At 60.8% G+C, this 25000-nt stretch overlaps 2 non-coding genes across 2 annotated transcripts; both read left to right on the top strand.

Annotated features, from left to right (window-relative positions):
• Window positions 1-12658: 12658 nt before the first annotated feature.
• Window positions 12659-12777, top strand: LOC131865242 (5S ribosomal RNA). Its single transcript, XR_009363971.1, has one exon. It is a non-coding gene; the product is annotated as a 5S ribosomal RNA (ribosomal RNA).
• A 7818-nt stretch (window positions 12778-20595) lies between these two features.
• LOC131865219 (5S ribosomal RNA) lies at window positions 20596-20714 on the top strand. Its single transcript, XR_009363948.1, has one exon. It is a non-coding gene; the product is annotated as a 5S ribosomal RNA (ribosomal RNA).
• Window positions 20715-25000: the final 4286 nt, after the last annotated feature.

The following is a 25000-nucleotide window of genomic DNA, read 5'->3' as shown; positions in this document are numbered from 1 at the left end:
AAACAACGCCCCCTCTACCCTCTGTCGAAACACTCGGCATTGCTGCTCCCTAAGGTGAGCTTCTCCTCATAGGCAATTCCGCTCTTATCCGGTCACGTTTGTGTGCCCGAATTTCGCAAGGCAACCTCCATGGGACATGGAAAAGACTCGAGAAGAGAGCTCGCTCACGGGAGAGAGAAGCCAAGGAGACCACGAGAGTGCTGAGAGTGGGACAGCGCTGAATAGGCGGGAGAAGCCTGCGCGTATAAACGGAGATATATATCCAATTGCAACGAAGGAACGTGCCAAAGATCGAGAACAATGGCAGAAATGCTAGTAACGTGCACTTCGGGACCAACGCATCACCGGAAGACAACCGCCAAACATCGAAAGAGTCGCGATGCTCCGCAACCTACGTGCAAAGCGGTCGCACACCGGGTAAGGGAGTGAGAGCCCCAAACATAGCTGGGCGAGGCGCTCACTCCGCTCTTTAATATCTCGTTAATACCGCCAAGGAAATGGCACAAGCACACACACACAAGCATCCTCGGAAGAGGACAGTTCGAGTGACAGGTCAAATCCAAGAGTTCCGAAGACTACCTCCAGGAACAATCGGGAACAAGACCGATTACAAGTCGTCGAGTCTGTTACTGGGCGAACACGAGATGCGCACAGGAAATCGATCAGCCCTCACAATGGCCCAAGGCCAGAGATCGGACTGCTACGATTTACCCCAACAATCATCGTGCCACTCTTCGCAGAGAGGTGATAGACGCCAACGAGCCCGCGCATAGCAATCGAGGTGTAAAAAGGGCGTTGAAGGCAGGAAGCCTGGACGAAAGAGGCTACGAGGTCACCTCGAAGCGGTCTAAGAATCGGGCGCACTTGGGGCGACTACCAGTGCCAACCCCTTATCCCGCGGTGCGTCCGACACACAGAAATTTCCAAGGCGGCCAAGGAGCCTCCCCGCATAGCAATCGGGGTGTGAGGTTACGGATGCAGCATTGATAGCAATCGAGGTGTGAGGCGAAGGATGCAGAAGTGAGAGCCGAGGGATGTAGCAGAGATAGCAATCGGGGTGTGTGATGCAGAAGAGATAGCAATCGAGGTGTGCGGTGGGAAGGGCCCAGCAGCCAGAATGCATGAAGCGACGGATGAAGCAGTGATGACAACCGGGCTGTGAGGAGAGGAGGGATGCAGCCAAGAAAGCAATCAGGGCTCGAGGCAAGGGATGCATCAAGGATAGCAATCATGTTGTGAGGCGAGATTCCAAAGGCTAAACGTGAGAGGCTGCAGGGTCGACTCAGAGAGGTCTATGCATGTGAGAGGCTGAAAGCAAGGTCGACTCGGAGCGGTCTATGCATCGGGCGCGCTTGGGGCGACTACCAGTGCCAACCCCTTATCCCGCGACGCGTCCGACAAAGAGAACGTTCCAAGGCGGCAGAGGAGGTTACCAGCCGAAGGATGCAGTAGCAATAACAGGTATAGTTCCGCGGCGGCCGAGAAGACTCACCGCATAGGAATCGGGATGCGAGGCGAGGGATGCGGCGGGAAGGCCCCGACGGCTAAACGGAAGAGGCTGCAGGGCCGCCTCGGAATGGTCCAAGCATCGGATGCGATTGGGACGACTACCAGTGCCAACCCCTTATCCCGCGATGCGTCCGATACACAGATAGTTCCAAGGCGGCCGAGGAGCCTCACCGCATATCAATCGGGGTGCGAGGCGAGGGATGGGGCGGGAAGGCCCCAACGGCTAGACGGAAGAGGCTTCAGGGCCACCTCGGAATGGTCCAAGCATCGGACGCGCTTGGGGCGACTGCCAGTGCCAACCCCTTATCCCGCGATGCGTCCGATACACAGATGGTTCCAAGGCGGCCGAGGAGCCTCACCGCATAGCAATCGGGGGTGCGAGGCGAGGGATGGGGCGGGAAGGCCCCAACGGCTAGACGGAAGAGGCTTCAGGGCCGCCTAGGAATGGTCCAAGCATCGGACACGCTTGGGGCGACTACCAGTGACAGCCCCCTATCCCGCGATGCGTCCGATACGAAGATGGTTCCAAGGCGGCCGAGGAGCCTCACCGCATAGCAATCGGGGTGCGAGGTGGGGGATGCGGCGAGATGGCCCCAACGGCTAGACGGAAGAGGCCACAGGGCCGCGTCGGAATAGTCCAAGCATCGGACGCGCTTGGGGCGACTACCAGTGACAACCCCTTATCCCGCGATGCGTCCGATACGAAGATAGTTCCAAGGCGGCCGAGGAGCCTCACCGCATAGCAATCGGGGTGCGAGGTGGGGGATGCGGCGAGATGGCCCCAACGGCTAGACGGAAGAGGCTGCAGGGCCGCCTCGGAATAGTCCAAGCATCGGACGCGCTTGGGGCCACTACCAGTGACAACCCCTTATCCCGCGATGCGTCCGATACGAAGATAGTTCCAAGGCGGCCGAAGAGCCTCACCGCATAGCAATCGGGGTGCGAGGTGGGGGATGCGGCGAGATGGCCCCAACGGCTAGACGGAAGAGGCCACAGGGCCGCCTCGGAATAGTCCAAGCATCGGACGCGCTTGGGGCGACTACCAGTGACAACCCCTTATCCCGCGATGCGTCCGATACGAAGATAGTTCCCAGGCGGCCGAGGAGCCTCACCGCATAGCAATCGGGGTGCGAGGCGAGGGATGCGGCGAGATGGCCCCAAAGGCTAGACGGAAGAGGCTGCAGGGCTGCCTCGGAATAGTCCAAGCATCGGACGCGCTTGGGGCGACTACCACTGCCAACCCCTTATCCCGCGATGCGTCCGATACACAGATAGTTCCGAGGCGGCCGAGGAGGTGGGGGATGCAGCGAGATGGCCCCAACGGCTAGACGGAAGAGGCTGCAGGGCCGCCTCGGAATAGTCCAAGCATCGGACGCGCTTGGGGCGACTACCAGTGACAACCCCTTATCCCGCGATGCGTCCGATACACAGATAGTTCCGAGGCGGCCAAGGAGCCTCACCGCATAGCAATCGTGGTGCGAGGTGGGGGATGCGGCGAGATGGCCCCAACGGCTAGACGGAAGAGGCTGCAGGGCCGCCTCGGAATGGTCCAAGCATCGGATGCGCTTGGGGCGACTACCACTGCCAACCCCTTATCCCGCGATGCGTCCGATACACAGATAGTTCCAAGGCGGCCGAGGAGCCTCACAGCATAGCAATCAGGGTGCGAGGCGAGGGATGCGGCGAGAAAGCCCCAACGGCTAGAGGGAAGAGGCTTCAGGTCCGCCTCGGAATGGTCCAAGCATCGGACGCGCTTGGGGCGACTACCAGTGACAACCCCTTATCCCGCGACGCGTCCGATACACAGATAGTTCCAAGGCGGCCGAGGAGCCTCACCGCATAGCAATCGGGGTGCGAGGCGAGGGATGCGGCGAGAAGGACCCAACGGCTACACGGAAGAGGCTTCGGGGCCGCCTCGGAATGGTCCAAGCATCGGACGCGCTTGGGGCGACTACCAGTGACAACCCCTTATCCCGCGACGCGTCCGATACACAGATAGTTCCAAGGCGGCCGAGGAGCCTCACCGCATAGCAATCGGGGTGCGAGGCGAGGGATGCGGCGAGAAGGACCCAACGGCTAGACGGAAGAGGCTTCGGGGCCGCCTCGGAATGGTCCAAGCATCGGACGCGCTTGGGGCGACTACCAGTGACAACCCCTTATCCCGCGACGCGTCCGATACACAGATAGTTCCAAGGCGGCCGAGGAGCCTCACCGCATAGCAATCGGGGTGCGAGGCGAGGGATGCGGCGAGAAGGACCCAACGGCTAGACGGAAGAGGCTTCGGGTCCGCCTCGGAATGGTCCAAGCATCGGACGCGCTTGGGGCGACTACCAGTGACAACCCCTTATCCCGCGACGCGTCCGATACACAGATAGTTCCAAGGCGGCCGAGGAGCCTCACCGCATAGCAATCGGGGTGCGAGGCGAGGGATGCGGCGAGAAGGACCCAACGGCTAGACGGAAGAGGCTTCGGGTCCGCCTCGGAATGGTCCAAGCATCGGACGCGCTTGGGGCGACTACCAGTGACAACCCCTTATCCCGCGACGCGTCCGATACACAGATAGTTCCAAGGCGGCCGAGGAGCCTCACCGCATAGCAATCGGGGTGCGAGGCGAGGGATGCGGCGAGAAGGACCCAACGGCTAGACGGAAGAGGCTTCGGGTCCGCCTCGGAATGGTCCAAGCATCGGACGCGCTTGGGGCGACTACCAGTGACAACCCCTTATCCCGCGACGCGTCCGATACACAGATAGTTCCGAGGCGGCCGAGGAGCCTCACCGCATAGCAATCGGGGTGCGAGGCGAAGGATGCGGCGAGAAGGACCCAACGGCTAGACGGAAGAGGCTTCGGGTCCGCCTCGGAATGGTCCAAGCATCGGACGCGCTTGGGGCGACTACCAGTGACAACCCCTTATCCCGCGACGCGTCCGATACACAGATAGTTCCAAGGCGGCCGAGGAGCCTCACCGCATAGCAATCGGGGTGCGAGGCGAGGGATGCGGCGAGAAGGACCCAACGGCTAGACGGAAGAGGCTTCAGGGCCGCCTCGGAATGGTCCAAGCATCGAACGCGCTTGGGGCGACTACCAGTGACAACCCCTTATCCCGCGACGCGTCCGATACACAGATAGTTCCGAGGCGGCCGAGGAGCCTCACCGCATAGCAATCGGGGTGCGAGGCGAGGGATGCGGCGAGAAGGACCCAACGGCTAGACGGAAGAGGCTTCAGGGCCGCCTCGGAATGGTCCAAGCATCGGACGCGCTTGGGGCGACTACCAGTGACAACCCCTTATCCCGCGACGCGTCCGATACACAGATAGTTCCGAGGCGGCCGAGGAGCCTCACCGCATAGCAATCGGGGTGCGAGGCGAGGGATGCGGCGAGAAGGACCCAACGGCTAGACGGAAGAGGCTTCAGGGCCGCCTCGGAATGGTCCAAGCATCGGACGCGCTTGGGGCGACTACCAATGACAACCCCTTATCCCGCGACGCGTCCGATACACAGATAGTTCCGAGGCGGCCGAGGAGCCTCACCGCATAGCAATCGGGGTGCGAGGCGAGGGATGCGGCGAGAAGGACCCAACGGCTAGACGGAAGAGGCTTCAGGGCCGCCTCGGAATGGTCCAAGCATCAGACGCGCTTGGGGCGACTACCAGTGACAACCCCTTATCCCGCGACGCGTCCGATACACAGATAGTTCCGAGGCGGCCGAGGAGCCTCACCGCATAGCAATCGGGGTGCGAGGCGAGGGATGCGGCGAGAAGGACCCAACGGCTAGACGGAAGAGGCTTCAGGGCCGCCTCGGAATGGTCCAAGCATCGGACGCGCTTGGGGCGACTACCGTTGCCAACCCCTTATCCCGCGATGCGTCTGATACACAGATAGTTCCGAGGCGGCCGAGGAGCCTCACCGCATAGCAATCGGGTTGCGAGGCAGATTATTGGGAAGGGAACCCCCTGGGATGCGGCTCAAGCAGTGCCCAAAGGGACTGGAATGCGGAATCACATCGAGAGACCCAAATGCTATACGAGGGCTCAAATCGAATTATCGATTTGGCCACGACATGGACGCATCGGAACGACTACCTTTGCCGAACCACTCGCAATTGCATCCATACCGAAACCAATAGACATTTCCGTTAGAGCCCTCGCATAGCATTCGGGAATCTCGCATGCCCCTCTAAATCGACCAATGCTGGCGCTCAATGAAAATCCGAGCGCTACCACCGTTCGAGCGCCAGCATTGGTCGAGTTAGAGGGGCACGGGGGAGAATGCTCCAGTCAACACCTCCCCTATATAAGTTATTTGTCCGATTCTCGCACAACCGTAGTCTGCCTCGTCGAATCAAACAACGGTCCCAGATTCCGACTTCCGTTCCGTAGAGACCCAAAAGCTAGATGGAGGCTCGCAAGAAAGAGAGTCGGCGCATAGCAATCGGGTTTCTCGAACGTTTAGGGACCGAGCTCACTTGCGGATAGGGCAAAATCCGCCAAGCAACCCAAAAGCTAGACGGGGGCTCGAATCGAATCGCCTAGGCGGCCACAACAACGACGTGTTGGATCGACTACCAGTGCCAAACCATTCAGCAAGACTAGTCTGTGTCGAGGCCGGATAGAGATTCTCAGAGAGCGCCCGCATAGCATTTAGGAGACCTGCCGCGTCCCTCACACTCGACAAATGGTGGTGCACGTTTATAAATCCGAGCGATCCCAACCCTTTCAAGCACCAACATCGGTCGAGATAGAGGGGCACGGAGGGGGCTGCGTGAGACAACACAGTCCCCTATATAAGTTATTTGTCCGATTCTCACACATCCGAAGAATGGTCATCAAATCGGACAACAGCCCAAACTTCCGACTTCCGTCCCAGAAAGCCCAAGAGCTATCTAAAACGTTCATGGCCGGAACTCGATCGCGGCTATACCAGTCCGCCAAGCAACCCAAAAGCTAGACTGGAGCTCTAGTCGAATCACCTCTGTGGCCATTGCAAGGACGTGTTGGAGCGACTACCATTGCCGAACCATTCCGCAGGTCGAGTCCATACCAAGGCCGCATAGAGATTCACGATGAGCTCCTGCATAGCAATCAGGAGACTTGCCGTGTCCATCACAATCGATAAATCCTGGTGCAAGATTTTTGCATCCGAGCGCTCCAACCAGTCGAGCACCAGCATCAATCGACATAAACGGGCACGGGGGGAGGATGCTCGAGAACACTACCTCCCCTATATAAGTTATTTGTCCGATTCTCAAGCAGCCGAAGTCTGGTCATCGAATCGGGTCAAAGACCACAACTTCCGACTTTACCCACAATGCAAGTCATCGAATCGAACATCGGCCCCCGAGTCGGACTCCATGCGTATGTCAGGTCATCGGACCCAAATTCCGCCTTCCTGCGCATGGCGGGCCATCAATATCAACTCGGTCATCGGACCCAAACTCCGCCTTTTTGCGTATGGCACGCCTTCAAATCGGTCATCGGACCCAAATTCCGCCTTCCTGTGCATGGCGGGCCATCAACATCAACTCGGTCATCGGACCCAAATTCCGCCTTTCTGCGCATGGCACGCCATCAACTCGGTCATCGGACCCAAATTCCGCCTTCCTGCGCATGGCAGGTCATCGGACACAAATTCAGACCTTGCCTACGTATCGAATCGGTCATCGGACCCAACTTCCGACTTCATCCATACTGTAGGGTCTTTGAGGTTGGCGCGGTGCGCTCAACCCAGGGAGTCGACCCATCGAAGCATACACCTCCCCTATATAAGCTATTTGTCCGATTCCCACACCTGTGTAGTTTGCACCTCTGACCAGGACATCGACCCCAACTTCCGAACTCGACTGCAACGACGGCACCAGCGCCTTGGTGCGCACCTTGCGACGCACAGTCCCAACATTCGCCTTCCTGCACATGGCAGGTCATCGGACCCAAATTCCGACCTCGCGAGTATGCCTACATATCGAATCGGTCATCGGACCCAACTTCCGACTTCATCCATACCGTAGGGTCTTTGAGGTTGGCGCGGTGCGCTCAACCCGGGGAGTCGACCCAACGAAGCATACACCTCCCCTATATAAGCTATTTGTCCGATTCCCACACCTGTGTAGTTTGCACCTCCGATCAAGACATCGACCCCAACTTCCGAACTCGCCTCCAACGACCGAACCAGCGCCTTGGTGCGCACCTTGCAACGCACAGTGCCAACATTCGCCTTCCTGCACGTGGCAGGTCATCGGACCCAAATTCCGACCTCGCGAGTATGCCTACATATCGAATCGGTCATCGGACCCAACTTCCGACTTCATCCATACCGTAGGGTCTTTGAGGTTGGCGCGGTGCGCTCAACCCGGGGAGTCGACCCAACGAAGCATACACCTCCCCTATATAAGCTATTTGTCCGATTCCCACACCTGTGTAGCTTGCACCTCCGATCAGGACATCGACCCCAACTTCCGAACTCGACTAAAAAGACCGCACCAGCGCCTTGGTGTGCACCTTGCAACGCACAGTGTCAACATTCGCCTTCCTGCACATGGCAGGTCATCGGACCCAAATTCCGACCTCATGAGCATACCTACTAATCGAATCGGTCATCGGACCCAACTTCCGACTTCATCCATACCGTAGGGTCTTTGAGGTTGGCGCGGTGCGCTCAACCTGGGGAGTCGACCCATCGAAGCATACACCTCCCCTATATAAGCTATTTGTCCGATTCCGACACCTGTGTAGTTTGCACCTCCGCTCAGGACATCGACCCCAACTTCCGAACTCGCCTGCAACGACCGAACCAGCGCCTTGGTGCGCACCAAAAGTGCGCACTTTTGGAGGGCACTTTTCTGCGCTCCAAAGGTGCGCACTTTTGGAGGGCACTTTTTGGAGGGCACTTTTCTGCGCTCCAAAGGTGCGCACTTTTGGAGGGCACTTTTTGGAGGGCACTTTTCTGCGCTCCAAAGGTGCGCACTTTTGGAGGGCACTTTTTGGAGGGCACTTTTCTGCGCTCCAAAGGTGCGCACTTTTGGAGGGCACTTTTTGGAGGGCACTTTTCTGCGCTCCAAAGGTGCGCACTTTTGGAGGGCACTTTTTGGAGGGCACTTTTCTGCGCTCCAAAGGTGCGCACTTTTGGAGGGCACTTTTTGGAGGGCACTTTTCTGCGCTCCAAAGGTGCGCACTTTTGGAGGGCACTTTTTGGAGGGCACTTTTCTGCGCTCCAAAGGTGCGCACTTTTGGAGGGCACTTTTTGGAGGGCACTTTTCTGCGCTCCAAAGGTGCGCACTTTTGGAGGGCACTTTTTGGAGGGCACTTTTCTGCGCTCCAAAGGTGCGCACTTTTGGAGGGCACTTTTTGGAGGGCACTTTTCTGCGCTCCAAAGGTGCGCACTTTTGGAGGGCACTTTTGTGCACTCCAAAGGTGCGCACTTTTGGAGGGCACTTTTCCTGTGCTCCAAAGGTGCACACCTAGGTGAGCACCTTCGACCACACCTTGTAGCACACCAAACTCTGACTTTCGACTTCATCCGCAATGCAGGGTCTTTGAGGTTGGCGCAATGCGCACAACCAGGGGAGTCGACCCATCAAACCCAACACCTCCCCTATATAAGCTATTTGTCTGATTCTCATACATGCGTAGCCTGCAGGAGCAATTAGGACATCGACCCCAACTTTCGGCTTCTAAACGAAAACAAGGTCTTTGAGGTTGGTGTAATGCGAACAACTAGGGGAGTCAACCCATCAAACCCAACACCTCCCCTATATAAGCTATTTGTCTGATTCTCATACATGTGTAGTCTACAGGAGCAATTAGGACATCGACCCCAACTTTTGACTTCTTAACGAAAACAAGGTCTTTGAGGTTGACGTAATGCGCACAACCAGGGGAGTCGACCCATCAAACCCAACACCTCCCCTATATAAGCTATTTGTCCGATTCTCATACATGTGTAGCCTGCAGGAGCCATTAGGACATTGACCCCAACTTTTGACTTCTTAACGAAAACAAGGTCTTTGAGGTTGGCGTAATGCGCACAACCAAGGGAGTTGACCCATCAAACCCAACACCTCCCCTATATAAGCTATTTGTCTGATTCTCATACATGTGTAGCCTGCAACAACGATTAGGACATCCACCCCAACTTCTGAATTCGTCTGCGTTGACCGCACCAAAGGTGCACGCCTTGGTGCTCACCAAAATCCGACTTCCGACTTCTTCTGCTATGCGGGGTCTTTGAGGTTGGCGCAGTGCGCACAACCAGGGGAGTCAACCCACCGAATGCAACACCTCCCCTATATAAGCTATTTGTCTGATTCTCATACATGCGTAGACTGCAGCAATGATTAGGACATCCACCCCAACTTTTGACTTCTTAAACAAGACAGGGTCTTTGAAGTTGGTGCAGTGCACACAACCAGGGGAGTCGACCCATCAAACGCAACACCTCCCCTATATAAAGCTATTTGTCCGATTCTCATACGTGTAGTCTGCAGCAGCGATTAGGACATCGACCCCAACTTCCGAATTCGTTTGCATTGACCGCACCAAAGGTGCACGCCTTGGTGTGCACCCTGGAGTGCACTTTGGTGCTCACCTCGGTGCACACTTTGGTGTGCACCTCGGTGTGCACCAAAGGTGCGCACCTTGGAGCGCACCAAAGGTGTACACTTTGGAGCGCACCACATAGGGTCTTTGAGAGGTTGGCGCAGTGCGCACACCAAGGTGGGTGTTGAGGTGCGTGCCGAGGTGGGTGGGTGCTAGGGTGCGCTCCATGGTGGGTGCCAGGGTGGGTGCGTGCTAGGGTGGATTCCAAAGAGGGTCATAGGGTGGGTGCCAAGGTGGGTTGGTGATATAGTGGGTTCAAAGGTGGGTACTAGGGTGGGTTCCAAGGTGGGTCACAAGTTGGGTGCCAGGATGCGTGGGTGTTAGGTTGGGTGCCAAGGTGGGCTCCTGCGTGGGTGGGTGCTAGGGTGGGTTTCAAGGTGGACGCGAGGGCGGGTGCCAAGGTGGGTAACAAGTTGGGTGTTAGGATGGGTGAGTGCTAGAGTGGGTGCCAAGGTGGGTGGGTGCTAAGGTGGATGCCAAGGTGGTTCACAGGGTGGGTGGGTTCTAGGGTGAGTTCCAAGGTGGGTCACAGGTTCAGTGCTAGGGTGGGTGTCAAGGCGGGTGTCGAGGTGCCTGGGTGCTAGGGTGTGGATGCCAATGTGGGTCATAGGGTGGGTACTAGGGTGGGCTGCAATGTGGGTGCCAAGGTGGGTAACATGCTCGGTGGGTTCTAAATTGGGTGCCAGGGTGGGTGTGCACCCACCTTGCCCGAGGTGGGTGCCAAGGTGCCAGTGTGGGTGGGTGCTAAGGTGGATGCCAAGGTGGGTGAGAAGGTGGGTGATAGGTTGAGTGGTAGGATGGGTGGGTGCCAAGATGGGTCACAGGGTGGGTGCAAGGGTGGGTAGGTGCTAGGGTTGGTGTCAGGGTGGGTGGGTGCTAGGTTGGGTTCCAAGGTGGGTGCGAGGGTGAGTGTCAAGGTGGGTCACAGGTTAGGTGCTAGGATGGGTGAGTGCTAGGGTGCAAAGGTGCCAGGGTGGGTGCTAGGATGGGTCGATGCTAGGGTGAGTGGCAAGGTGGGTCCACAAGTGTCAAGGTGGGTGCCGAGGTGGGTGCCAAGTCGGCGACTGCTATGGTGGATGCCAAGGTGGGTCACGGGGTGGGTGCCAAGTTGCTAGGTTGGGTTCCAAGGTGGGTGCCAACGTGGGTGCTAGGGTGCGTGGGTTAAAGGGTGTGTCACAACGTGGGTGCCAGGATGGGTGCGCACCCACACTGGCCAAGACGGGTGCGGGTGCAAGGTTGGGTTCCAAGCCCGGTCACAGGCTGGGTGCTAGGATGGGTGGGTGCCAAGGTGGGCACCAGGGTGGGTGCACCCACCCTGGCCAAGGTGGGTCACGGGGTGGGTCCTAGGGTGGGTAACGGGGTGGGTACTAAGGTGCGTGCCAAGGTGGGTCATAGGGTGGGTGCCAAGGTGGGCACCAGGGTGGGTGTGCACCAACCCTAGCCAGGGTAGGTCACGGGGTGGTTGTCGGGGTGGGCGTCAAGGAGCCAAGGTGGGTGGCAAGTAGCCAAGTTGCGTGCCAAGGTGGGTGTCGGGGTGGGTGCCAAGGATCCAAGGTGGGTGCCAAGGAACCAAGGTGGGTGTCTGGGTGGGTGCCGAGGTGGGAGCCAGGGTGGGTCCCAAGGTGAGTGCAAAGGTGGGTGCCAGGGTCAAGGTGAGTGCCAATGTGGGTTCCAAGGTGCCAGGGTCAGGGTGAGTGCCAATGTGGGTTCAAAGGTGCTAAGTTGGGTGCGAGGTTGGGTGCGAGGGTGGGTGGGTGCCAAGGTGTGCTAGGTGGAAGCCCGGGTGGGTCGGCATCCCATGGGTGTCGAGTTGGGTGCCTGATGGGTGCTTCTTGTCAAGTTTTAGTCGTCGGGACTCATTTCGAGCCTTAGAGGTCGTTTCTTGTCCGGTTGCCCTGTCTTCGACCTGGGAACCCAATTTTGGTCCTCGGGTCCCATTTTTTTTTGTCTCGCATCCCACTTTTGGCCTGTGGCCTTTTCGGGGTCGATTCTCGTTTTGGGCATCAGAGCATGTTTCTTCTCCTAAAACCCAATATTTGTTTATTAAGTCTCGGAACACATTTTTGTTCTCGTGGACCCATCATGGGTCTTGGAACGCATTTGTGGTCCTTGGGTCCCATTTTGCATCCCGAAACTTGTGTTTTGGTGCTTGATCCCTATTTTGGGTGCCCACCTTGCACCAAGTGCGCACCCGGGGCAAACCGAGCGCCTTGGTGCACCGGGGCAAGATCGAGCGTGCACCCGAGGCGCCCCGAACATGCACCAAGGTGCACTCGGCCCACATGTGAGCGCAGGTCGTTGCGCCCGAGGTGGTGTGTGGGCACCGCGTTGCAGACGGGACACTGCACGCACACGACGCCCCCTCCAGGTGCACGCACGTAGGCCGGGCCGGGTGCACACCCGACGCCCTAGCAAGGTGCGCGCACCCGGGCAGGGCTCACACTTGGCGAACGGGGCGCACTTCGCGAGGGAGGGTGTGCACCTCGACGGGGGTGGGTGGCCGGGGTGGATTCGCACGTGGGTCGCGGTTTGCTAAGTACACACTGCGACAAGCTCATAACGGGTGCGATCATACCAGCATTAGTGCACCGGATCCCATCAGAACTCCGCAGTTAAGCGCGCTTGGGCCGGAGTAGTACTGGGATGGGTGACCTCCCGGGAAGTCCCGGTGTTGCACCCTTTTTTAGTTTTTCGCCGGGCGTCGCAATGCTATTTGAATAAACCTTTTGCCCGTTTGCGTTCTCGTCGGGGCCGGGCCGGGCCGGGGTGCGCTGCCCGCACTACCGCGCGCGCGGGGGGCGACACCGAGCGCGCACCCGAGGCACCCCGAGCACACAGGCCACGGTGCAACCCGGGCGTTGTGCGCGCACCCCGGTGCGCCCGAGGTGCTGCGCGCGCACCCAGGTGAAATCGGTGTGCACCTCGGCCAGTGCGCGCTCGGTCGAGTCGCGCACGTTGGCCAAGGTGCACGGTGATGTTTCTTACTCTAAGGTTCCGCACCAGACGCCCGGGACAGGTGAGCGAAGCTGGGCGGGGCCGGGTGCGCGGCCGGGGCAGGTGCACGCAGCTGGAGAGAGCTTTGGAGCACACTTCGGAGCGCACCAATGATGCGCTCCATTCAAAAGTTTCCTGAAAAGGCAAAAAAAGTTGAGATTATAGAATTTCCCACTTGAGAGATTGTAAAAAAAAAAAATTTAAAATGAAGGAAACGCGGGTGCCAAGGTGTGCGCAGCCCAGCCAAGGTGTGCGCACCAAGGCGCCCACCCTGGCGAAGGTGCACGCAAGGTGCGCACCCGAGGCAAACCGGACAATTAACCCAACTTTCGACTTCGCGCGCACCTTGGAGCGCACTTCGGAGCGCTCCTTGGTGCGCACCAATCTTGGGCACCTCGGAGTGCACCATGGCGCCCACCAAGGTGCGCACCCGGGGCAAACCGAGCTCCGACTTCGTGCGCACCTTGGAGCGCACGAAAGGTGCGCACCATGGCGCCCACCAAGGTGCGCAGCCCAGCCAAGGCGTGCGCATCAAGGTGCGCACCCTGGCGAAGGTGCGCACCCGGGGCAAACCGAGCTCCGACTTCGTGCGCACCTTGGAGCGCACAAAAGGTGCGCAACCCAGCCAAGGTGTGCGCACCCCGGTCAAACCGAGCTCCGAATCGTGCGCACCAGAGGTGCACGCCATCGTGCGCACCTTGGAGCACACTTCGGAGCCCTCCTTGGTGCGCGCCGATGTTGCGCACCTCGGAGCGCACCCGGGGAAAACAATGCAATTAACCCGACTTTCGACTTCGTGGGCACCTCGGAGCGCTCTCGGGTTCGCACCTCGGAGCACACCGAGGTGCGCACCTTTGATGCGCTGCCTTCACCAATTTCCAGAAAAGGCAAGAAAACATTGAGAAGGTGTGCGCACCGAGGTGCCCACCCTGGCGAAGGTGCACGCGAGGTGCGCACCCGGGGCAAACCGGGCTCCGACTTCGTGCACGCCGCACCTTGGAGCACACTTCGGAGCGCTCCTTGGTGCGCACCAGGGCGCGCAACCCAGCCGAGGTGCCCACCCCGGCGAAGGTGCACGCGAGGTGCGCACCCGGGGCAAACCGGGCTCCGACTTCGTGCACGCCATGGTGCCCACCGCGGCGAAGGTGCACGCGAGGTGCGCACCCGGGGCAAACCGGGCTCCGACTTCGTGCACGCCGCACCTTGGAGCACACTTCGGAGCGCTCCTTGGTGCGCACCATGGTGCCCACCAGGGCGCGCAACCCCGCCGAAGGTGCACGCGAGGTGCGCACCCGGGGCAAACCGGGCTCCGACTTCGTGCACGCCGCACCTTGGAGCACACTTCGGAGCGCTCCTTGGTGCGCACCATGGTGCCCACCAGGGCGCGCAACCCCGCCGAAGGTGCACGCGAGGTGCGCACCCGGGGCAAACCGGGCTCCGACTTCGTGCACGCCATGGTGCGCACCGCGGCGAAGGTGCGCACCCGGGGCAAACCGGGCTCCGACTTCGTGCACGCCGCACCTTGGAGCACACTTCGGAGCGCTCCTTGGTGCGCACCAGGGCGCGCAACCCAGCCGAGGTGCCCACCCCGGCGAAGGTGCACGCGAGGTGCGTACCCGGGGCAAACCGGGCTCCGACTTCGTGCACGCCGCACCTTGGAGCACACTTCGGAGCGCTCCTTGGTGCGCACCATGGTGCCCACCAGGCCGCGCAACCCAGCCAAGGTGTGCGCACCAAGGTGCACGCGAGGTGCGCACCCGGGGCAAACCGGGGTCCGACTTCGTGCACGCCGCACCTTGGAGCACACATCGGGGCGCTCCCGGGTTCGCACCGGCGTTGCGCACCGTGGTGGGCACCTCGGAGCACACCAAGGTGGGCAGCGAGGTGCGCACCTTTGATGCGATGCCTTCACTAATTTCCATAAAAGGCAAAAAAAAAACGAGATTTTAAAATTTCCGTTTTGAAAGATAGTGAGAAAAAGGGAATGCTGGTGCCATCTTGAGCCCGCCCTGGTGCGCAGCCCAGCCAAGGTGTGCGCACCAAGGTGCCCACCCTGGCGAAGGTGCGCGCCCGGGCAATTAATCCAACTTCCAACTTCGCGCGCGCCAGGGTGGGAGCGCACCCAACAACCGGGCCTGGGAAGAGCCAATGCGAGAAACCCCACCAAACGCTCTGACAAAAAAAGAGGGGGCGCTCCAGTAACCCCGCTTCGGAGCGCACCCTGGGCAAACCCAGCCAAGGTGCCCACCCCGGCCAAGGTGCAGGCGAGGTGCGCACCCGGGGCAAACCGGGCTCCGACAACGTGCACGCCGCACCTTGGAGCACACTTCGTAGCGCTCCCGGGTGCGCACCTCAGAGCACACCAAGGTGGGCAGCGAGGTGCGCACCTTTGATGCGCTGCCTTCACTAATTTCCAGAAAAGGCAAAAAAAAAAGGAGATTTTAAAATTTCCGTTTTGAAAGATAGTGAAAAAAACGGAACGCGCGTGCCATCTTGAGCCCGCCCTGGTGCGCAGCCCAGGTAAGGTGCCCACCCTGGCAAAGGTGCGCACCCGGGCAATTAACCCTACTTCCGACTTCGTGCGCGCCAGGGTGGCAACCGGGCCTCGGAAGAGCCAATGCGAGAAACCCCACCAAACGCTCCGACAAAAAAAGAGGCGGCGCTCCAATAACCCCGCTTCGGAGCGCAGCCGGGGCAAACCCAGCCAAGGTGCCCACCCCGACGAAGGTGCACGCGAGGTGCGCACCCGGGGCAAACCGGGCTCCGACAACGTGCACGCAGCACCTTGGAGCACACTTCGAAGCACTCCCGGGTGCCCACCGGCGTTGCGCACCGTGGTGGGCAGCGAGGTGCGCACCTTTGATGCGCTGCCTTCACTAATTTCCAGAAAAAGGCAAAAAAAAATGAGATTTTAAAATTTCCGTTTTGAAAGATAGTGAAAAAAAAGGAACGCGGGTGCCATCTTGAGCCCGCCCTGGTGCGCAGCCCAGGCAAGGCATGCGCACCAAGGTGCCCACCCGAGGTGCACACCCGGGGCAAACCGGGCTCCGACTTCGTGCAGGCCGCACCTTGGAGCACACTTCGGAGCGCTCCTTGGTGCGCACCATGGTGCCCACCAGGGCGCGCAACCCAGCCAAGGTCTGCACACCAAGGTGCCCACCCCGGCGAAGGTGCACGCGAGGTGCGCACCCGGGGCAAACCGGGCTCCGACTTCGTGCACGCCATGGTGCCCACCGCGGCGAAGGTGCACGCGAGGTGCGCACCCGGGGCAAACCGGGCTCCGACTTCGTGCACGCCGCACCTTGGAGCACACTTCGGAGCGCTCCTTGGTGCGCACCATGGTGCCCACCAGGGCGCGCAACCCAGCCAAGGTGTGCGCACCAAGGTGCACGCGAGGTGCGCACCCGGGGCAAACCGGGGTCCGACTTCGTGCACGCCGCACCTTGGAGCACACATCGGAGCGCTCCCAGGTTCGCACCAGCGTTGCGCACCTTTGATGCGCTGCCTTCACTAATTTCCAGAAAAGGCAAAAAAAAACGAGATTTTAAAATTTCCGTTCTGAAAGATAGTGAAAAAAACGGAACGCGGGTGCCATCTTGAGCCCTTCCTGGTGCGCAGCCCAGGCAAGTTGTGCGCACCAAGGTGCCCACCCTGGCGGAGGTGCGCGCCCGGGGCAATCCGGGCTCCGACTTCGTGCACTGCATGGTGCCCACCAAGGCGCGCAACCCAGCCAAGGTGCCCACCGCAGCGAAGGTGCACGCGAGGTGCGCACCCGAGGTGCACACCCGGGGCAAACGGGGCTCCGACTTCGTGCACGCCGCACCTTGGAGCACACTTCAGAGCGCTCCTTGGTGCGCACCAGGGCGCGCAACCCAGCCGAGGTGCCCACCCCGGCGAAGGTGCACGCGAGGTGCGCACCCGGGGCAAACCGGGCTCCGACTTCGTGCACGCCATGGTGCCCACCGCGGCGAAGGTGCGCACCCGGGGCAAACCGGGCTCCGACTTCGTGCACGCCGCACCTTGGAGCACACTTCGGAGCGCTCCTTGGTGCGCACCATGGTGCCCACCAGGCCGCGCAACCCAGCCAAGGTGTGCGCACCAAGGTGCACGCGAGGTGCGCACCCGGGGCAAACCGGGGTCCGACTTCGTGCACGCCGCACCTTGGAGCACACATCGGGGCGCTCCCGGGTTCGCACCGGCGTTGCGCACCGTGGTGGGCACCTCGGAGCACACCAAGGTGGGCAGCGAGGTGCGCACCTTTGATGCGATGCCTTCACTAATTTCCATAAAAGGCAAAAAAAAAACGAGATTTTAAAATTTCCGTTTTGAAAGATAGTGAGAAAAAGGGAATGCTGGTGCCATCTTGAGCCCGCCCTGGTGCGCAGCCCAGCCAAGGTTTGCGCACCAAGGTGCCCACCCTGGCGAAGGTGCGCGCCCGGGCAATTAACCCAACTTCCAACTTCGCGCGCGCCAGGGTGGGAGCGCACCCAACAACCGGGCCTGGGAAGAGCCAATGCGAGAAACCCCACCAAACTCTCTGACAAAAAAAGAGGGGGCGCTCCAGTAACCCCGCTTCGGAGCGCACCCTGGGCAAACCCAGCCAAGGTGCCCACCCCGGCCAAGGTGCAGGCGAGGTGCGCACCCGGGGCAAACCGGGCTCCGACAACGTGCACGCCGCACCTTGGAGCACACTTCGTAGCGCTCCCGGGTGCGCACCTCAGAGCACACCAAGGTGGGCAGCGAGGTGCGCACCTTTGATGCGCTGCCTTCACTAATTTCCAGAAAAGGCAAAAAAAAAAGGAGATTTTAAAATTTCCGTTTTGAAAGATAGTGAAAAAAACGGAACGCGCGTGCCATCTTGAGCCCGCCCTGGTGCGCAGCCCAGGTAAGGTGCCACCCTGGCAAAGGTGCGCACCCGGGCAATTAACCCTACTTCCGACTTCGTGCGCGCCAGGGTGGCAACCGGGCCTCGGAAGAGCCAATGCGAGAAACCCCACCAAACGCTCCGACAAAAAAAGAGGCGGCGCTCCAATAACCCCGCTTCGGAGCGCAGCCGGGGCAAACCAAGCCAAGGTGCCCACCCCGACGAAGGTGCACGCGAGGTGCGCACCCGGGGCAAACCGGGCTCCGACAACGTGCACGCAGCACCTTGGAGCACACTTCGAAGCACTCCCGGGTGCCCACCGGCGTTGCGCACCGTGGTGGGCAGCGAGGTGCGCACCTTTGATGCGCTGCCTTCACTAATTTCCAGAAAAAGGCAAAAAAAAATGAGATTTTAAAATTTCCGTTTTGAAAGATAGTGAAAAAAAAGGAACGCGGGTGCCATCTTGAGCCCGCCCTGGTGCGCAGCCCAGGCAAGGCATGCGCACCAAGGTGCCCACCCGAGGTGCACACCCGGGGCAAACCGGGCTCCGACTTCGTGCAGGCCGCACCTTGGAGCACACTTCGGAGCGCTCCTTGGTGCGCACCATGGTGCCCACCAGGGCGCACCCGAGGCAAACCGGGCTCCGACTTCGTGCACGCCGCACCTTGGAGCACACATCGGAGCGCTCCCAGGTTCGCACCAGCGTTGCGCACCTTTGATGCGCTGCCTTCACTAATTTCCAGAAAAGGCAAAAAAAAACGATATTTTAAAATTTCCGTTCTGAAAGATAGTGAAAAAAACGGAACGCGGGTGCCATCTTGAGCCCTTCCTGATGCGCAGCCCAGGCAAGTTGTGCGCACCAAGGTGCCCACCCTGGCGGAGGTGCGCGCCCGGGGCAAACCGGGCTCCGACTTCGTGCACTGCATGGTGCCCACCAAGGCGCGCAACCCAGCCAAGGTGCCCACCGCAGCGAAGGTGCACGCGAGGTGCGCACCCGAGGTGCACACCCGGGGCAAACCGGGCTCCGACTTCGTGCACGCCGCACCTTGGAGCACACTTCAGAGCGCTCCTTGGTACGCACCAGGGCGCGCAACCCAGCCAAGGTGCTCACCCCGGCGAAGGTGCACGCGAGGTGCGCACCCGGGGCAAACCGGGCTCGGACTTCGTGCACGCCGCACCTTGGAGCACACATCGGAGCGCTCCCGGGTTCGCACCAGCATTGCGCACCTTTGATGCGCTGCCTTCACTAATTTCCAGAAAAGGCAAAAAAAAGAAAAAAATGAGATTTTAAAATTTCCGTTTTGAAAGATAGTGAAAAAAACGGAACGCGGGTGCCATCTTGAGCCCGCCCTGGTGTGCAGCCCAGGCAAGTTGTGCGCACCAAGGCACCCACCCTGGCCAAGGTGGGTCACGGGGTGGGTCCTAGGGTGGGTAACGGGGTGGGTACTAAGGTGCGTGCCAAGGTGGGTCATAGGGTGGGTGCCAAGGTGGGCACCAGGGTGGGTGTGCACCAACCCTAGCCAGGGTAGGTCACGGGGTGGTTGTCGGGGTGGGCGTCAAGGAGCCAAGGTGGGTGGCAAGTAGCCAAGTTGCGTGCCAAGGTGGGTGTCGGGGTGGGTGCCAAGGATCCAAGGTGGGTGCCAAGGAACCAAGGTGGGTGTCTGGGTGGGTGCCGAGGTGGGAGCCAGGGTGGGTCCCAAGGTGAGTGCAAAGGTGGGTGCCAGGGTCAAGGTGAGTGCCAATGTGGGTTCCAAGGTGCCAGGGTCAGGGTGAGTGCCAATGTGGGTTCAAAGGTGCTAAGTTGGGTGCGAGGTTGGGTGCGAGGGTGGGTGGGTGCCAAGGTGTGCTAGGTGGAAGCCCGGGTGGGTCGGCATCCCATGGGTGTCGAGTTGGGTGCCTGATGGGTGCTTCTTGTCAAGTTTTAGTCGTCGGGACTCATTTCGAGCCTTAGAGGTCGTTTCTTGTCCGGTTGCCCTGTCTTCGACCTGGGAACCCAATTTTGGTCCTCGGGTCCCATTTTTTTTTGTCTCGCATCCCACTTTTGGCCTGTGGCCTTTTCGGGGTCGATTCTCGTTTTGGGCATCAGAGCATGTTTCTTCTCCTAAAACCCAATATTTGTTTATTAAGTCTCGGAACACATTTTTGTTCTCGTGGACCCATCATGGGTCTTGGAACGCATTTGTGGTCCTTGGGTCCCATTTTGCATCCCGAAACTTGTGTTTTGGTGCTTGATCCCTATTTTGGGTGCCCACCTTGCACCAAGTGCGCACCCGGGGCAAACCGAGCGCCTTGGTGCACCGGGGCAAGATCGAGCGTGCACCCGAGGCGCCCCAAACATGCACCAAGGTGCACTCGGCCCACATGTGAGCGCAGGTCGTTGCGCCCGAGGTGGTGTGTGGGCACCGCGTTGCAGACGGGACACTGCACGCACACGACGCCCCCTACAGGTGCACGCACGTAGGCCGGGCCGGGTGCACACCCGACGCCCTAGCAAGGTGCGCGCACCCGGGCAGGGCTCACACTTGGCGAACGGGGCGCACTTCGCGAGGGAGGGTGTGCACCTCGACGGGGGTGGGTGGCCGGGGTGGATTCGCACGTGGGTCGCGGTTTGCTAAGTACACACTGCGACAAGCTCATAACGGGTGCGATCATACCAGCGTTAGTGCACCGGATCCCATCAGAACTCCGCAGTTAAGCGCGCTTGGGCCGGAGTAGTACTGGGATGGGTGACCTCCCGGGAAGTCCCGGTGTTGCACCCTTTTTTAGTTTTTCGCCGGGCATCGCAATGCTATTTGAATAAACCTTTTGCCCGTTTGCGTTCTCGTCGGGGCCGGGCCGGGCCGGGGTGCGCTGCCCGCACTACCGCGCGCGCGGGGGGCGACACCGAGCGCGCACCCGAGGCGCCCCGAGCACACAGGCCACGGTGCAACCCGGGCGTTGTGCGCGCACCCCGGTGCGCCCGAGGTGCTGCGCGCGCACCCAGGTGAAATCGGTGTGCACCTCGGCCAGTGCGCGCTCGGTCGAGTCGCGCACGTTGGCCAAGGTGCACGGTGATGTTTCTTACTCTAAGGTTCCGCACCAGACGCCCGGGACAGGTGAGCGAAGCTGGGCGGGGCCGGGTGCGCGGCCGGGGCAGGTGCACGCAGCTGGAGAGAGCTTTGGAGCACACTTCGGAGCGCACCAATGATGCGCTCCATTCAAAAGTTTCCTGAAAAGGCAAAAAAAGTTGAGATTATAGAATTTCCCACTTGAGAGATTGTAAAAAAAAAAAATTTAAAATGAAGGAAACGCGGGTGCCAAGGTGTGCGCAGCCCAGCCAAGGTGTGCGCACCAAGGCGCCCACCCTGGCGAAGGTGCACGCAAGGTGCGCACCCGAGGCAAACCGGACAATTAACCCAACTTTCGACTTCGCGCGCACCTTGGAGCGCACTTCGGAGCGCTCCTTGGTGCGCACCAATCTTGGGCACCTCGGAGTGCACCATGGCGCCCACCAAGGTGCGCACCCGGGGCAAACCGAGCTCCGACTTCGTGCGCACCTTGGAGCGCACGAAAGGTGCGCACCATGGCGCCCACCAAGGTGCGCAGCCCAGCCAAGGCGTGCGCATCAAGGTGCGCACCCTGGCGAAGGTGCGCACCCGGGGCAAACCGAGCTCCGACTTCGTGCGCACCTTGGAGCGCACAAAAGGTGCGCAACCCAGCCAAGGTGTGCGCACCCCGGTCAAACCGAGCTCCGAATCGTGCGCACCAGAGGTGCACGCCATCGTGCGCACCTTGGAGCACACTTCGGAGCCCTCCTTGGTGCGCGCCGATGTTGCGCACCTCGGAGCGCACCCGGGGAAAACAATGCAATTAACCCGACTTTCGACTTCGTGGGCACCTCGGAGCGCTCTCGGGTTCGCACCTCGGAGCACACCGAGGTGCGCACCTTTGATGCGCTGCCTTCACCAATTTCCAGAAAAGGCAAGAAAACATTGAGAAGGTGTGCGCACCGAGGTGCCCACCCTGGCGAAGGTGCACGCGAGGTGCGCACCCGGGGCAAACCGGGCTCCGACTTCGTGCACGCCGCACCTTGGAGCACACTTCGGAGCGCTCCTTGGTGCGCACCAGGGCGCGCAACCCAGCCGAGGTGCCCACCCCGGCGAAGGTGCACGCGAGGTGCGCACCCGGGGCAAACCGGGCTCCGACTTCGTGCACGCCATGGTGCCCACCGCGGCGAAGGTGCACGCGAGGTGCGCACCCGGGGCAAACCGGGCTCCGACTTCGTGCACGCCGCACCTTGGAGCACACTTCGGAGCGCTCCTTGGTGCGCACCATGGTGCCCACCAGGGCGCGCAACCCCGCCGAAGGTGCACGCGAGGTGCGCACCCGGGGCAAACCGGGCTCCGACTTCGTGCACGCCGCACCTTGGAGCACACTTCGGAGCGCTCCTTGGTGCGCACCATGGTGCCCACCAGGGCGCGCAACCCCGCCGAAGGTGCACGCGAGGTGCGCACCCGGGGCAAACCGGGCTCCGACTTCGTGCACGCCATGGTGCGCACCGCGGCGAAGGTGCGCACCCGGGGCAAACCGGGCTCCGACTTCGTGCACGCCGCACCTTGGAGCACACTTCGGAGCGCTCCTTGGTGCGCACCAGGGCGCGCAACCCAGCCGAGGTGCCCACCCCGGCGAAGGTGCACGCGAGGTGCGTACCCGGGGCAAACCGGGCTCCGACTTCGTGCACGCCGCACCTTGGAGCACACTTCGGAGCGCTCCTTGGTGCGCACCATGGTGCCCACCAGGCCGCGCAACCCAGCCAAGGTGTGCGCACCAAGGTGCACGCGAGGTGCGCACCCGGGGCAAACCGGGGTCCGACTTCGTGCACGCCGCACCTTGGAGCACACATCGGGGCGCTCCCGGGTTCGCACCGGCGTTGCGCACCGTGGTGGGCACCTCGGAGCACACCAAGGTGGGCAGCGAGGTGCGCACCTTTGATGCGATGCCTTCACTAATTTCCATAAAAGGCAAAAAAAAAACGAGATTTTAAAATTTCCGTTTTGAAAGATAGTGAGAAAAAGGGAATGCTGGTGCCATCTTGAGCCCGCCCTGGTGCGCAGCCCAGCCAAGGTGTGCGCACCAAGGTGCCCACCCTGGCGAAGGTGCGCGCCCGGGCAATTAACCCAACTTCCAACTTCGCGCGCGCCAGGGTGGGAGCGCACCCAACAACCGGGCCTGGGAAGAGCCAATGCGAGAAACCCCACCAAACGCTCTGACAAAAAAAGAGGGGGCGCTCCAGTAACCCCGCTTCGGAGCGCACCCTGGGCAAACCCAGCCAAGGTGCCCACCCCGGCCAAGGTGCAGGCGAGGTGCGCACCCGGGGCAAACCGGGCTCCGACAACGTGCACGCCGCACCTTGGAGCACACTTCGTAGCGCTCCCGGGTGCGCACCTCAGAGCACACCAAGGTGGGCAGCGAGGTGCGCACCTTTGATGCGCTGCCTTCACTAATTTCCAGAAAAGGCAAAAAAAAAAGGAGATTTTAAAATTTCCGTTTTGAAAGATAGTGAAAAAAACGGAACGCGCGTGCCATCTTGAGCCCGCCCTGGTGCGCAGCCCAGGTAAGGTGCCCACCCTGGCAAAGGTGCGCACCCGGGCAATTAACCCTACTTCCGACTTCGTGCGCGCCAGGGTGGCAACCGGGCCTCGGAAGAGCCAATGCGAGAAACCCCACCAAACGCTCCGACAAAAAAAGAGGCGGCGCTCCAATAACCCCGCTTCGGAGCGCAGCCGGGGCAAACCCAGCCAAGGTGCCCACCCCGACGAAGGTGCACGCGAGGTGCGCACCCGGGGCAAACCGGGCTCCGACAACGTGCACGCAGCACCTTGGAGCACACTTCGAAGCACTCCCGGGTGCCCACCGGCGTTGCGCACCGTGGTGGGCAGCGAGGTGCGCACCTTTGATGCGCTGCCTTCACTAATTTCCAGAAAAAGGCAAAAAAAAATGAGATTTTAAAATTTCCGTTTTGAAAGATAGTGAAAAAAAAGGAACGCGGGTGCCATCTTGAGCCCGCCCTGGTGCGCAGCCCAGGCAAGGCATGCGCACCAAGGTGCCCACCCGAGGTGCACACCCGGGGCAAACCGGGCTCCGACTTCGTGCAGGCCGCACCTTGGAGCACACTTCGGAGCGCTCCTTGGTGCGCACCATGGTGCCCACCAGGGCGCGCAACCCAGCCAAGGTCTGCACACCAAGGTGCCCACCCCGGCGAAGGTGCACGCGAGGTGCGCACCCGGGGCAAACCGGGCTCCGACTTCGTGCACGCCATGGTGCCCACCGCGGCGAAGGTGCACGCGAGGTGCGCACCCGGGGCAAACCGGGCTCCGACTTCGTGCACGCCGCACCTTGGAGCACACTTCGGAGCGCTCCTTGGTGCGCACCATGGTGCCCACCAGGGCGCGCAACCCAGCCAAGGTGTGCGCACCAAGGTGCACGCGAGGTGCGCACCCGGGGCAAACCGGGGTCCGACTTCGTGCACGCCGCACCTTGGAGCACACATCGGAGCGCTCCCAGGTTCGCACCAGCGTTGCGCACCTTTGATGCGCTGCCTTCACTAATTTCCAGAAAAGGCAAAAAAAAACGAAATTTTAAAATTTCCGTTCTGAAAGATAGTGAAAAAAACGGAACGCGGGTGCCATCTTGAGCCCTTCCTGGTGCGCAGCCCAGGCAAGTTGTGCGCACCAAGGTGCCCACCCTGGCGGAGGTGCGCGCCCGGGGCAATCCGGGCTCCGACTTCGTGCACTGCATGGTGCCCACCAAGGCGCGCAACCCAGCCAAGGTGCCCACCGCAGCGAAGGTGCACGCGAGGTGCGCACCCGAGGTGCACACCCGGGGCAAACCGGGCTCCGACTTCGTGCACGCCGCACCTTGGAGCACACTTCAGAGCGCTCCTTGGTGCGCACCAGGGCGCGCAACCCAACCAAGGTCTGCACACCAAGGTGCTCACCCCGGCGAAGGTGCACGCGAGGTGCGCACCCGGGGCAAACCGGGCTCGGACTTCGTGCACGCCGCACCT

Source organism: Cryptomeria japonica, unplaced genomic scaffold (assembly GCF_030272615.1).
Source record: "Cryptomeria japonica unplaced genomic scaffold, Sugi_1.0 HiC_scaffold_107, whole genome shotgun sequence".
Classification (NCBI taxonomy): Eukaryota; Viridiplantae; Streptophyta; class Pinopsida; order Cupressales; family Cupressaceae; genus Cryptomeria; species Cryptomeria japonica.
Note: the sequence above shows the minus strand (reverse complement) of the source record. Positions and strands in the feature narration are given on the sequence as shown.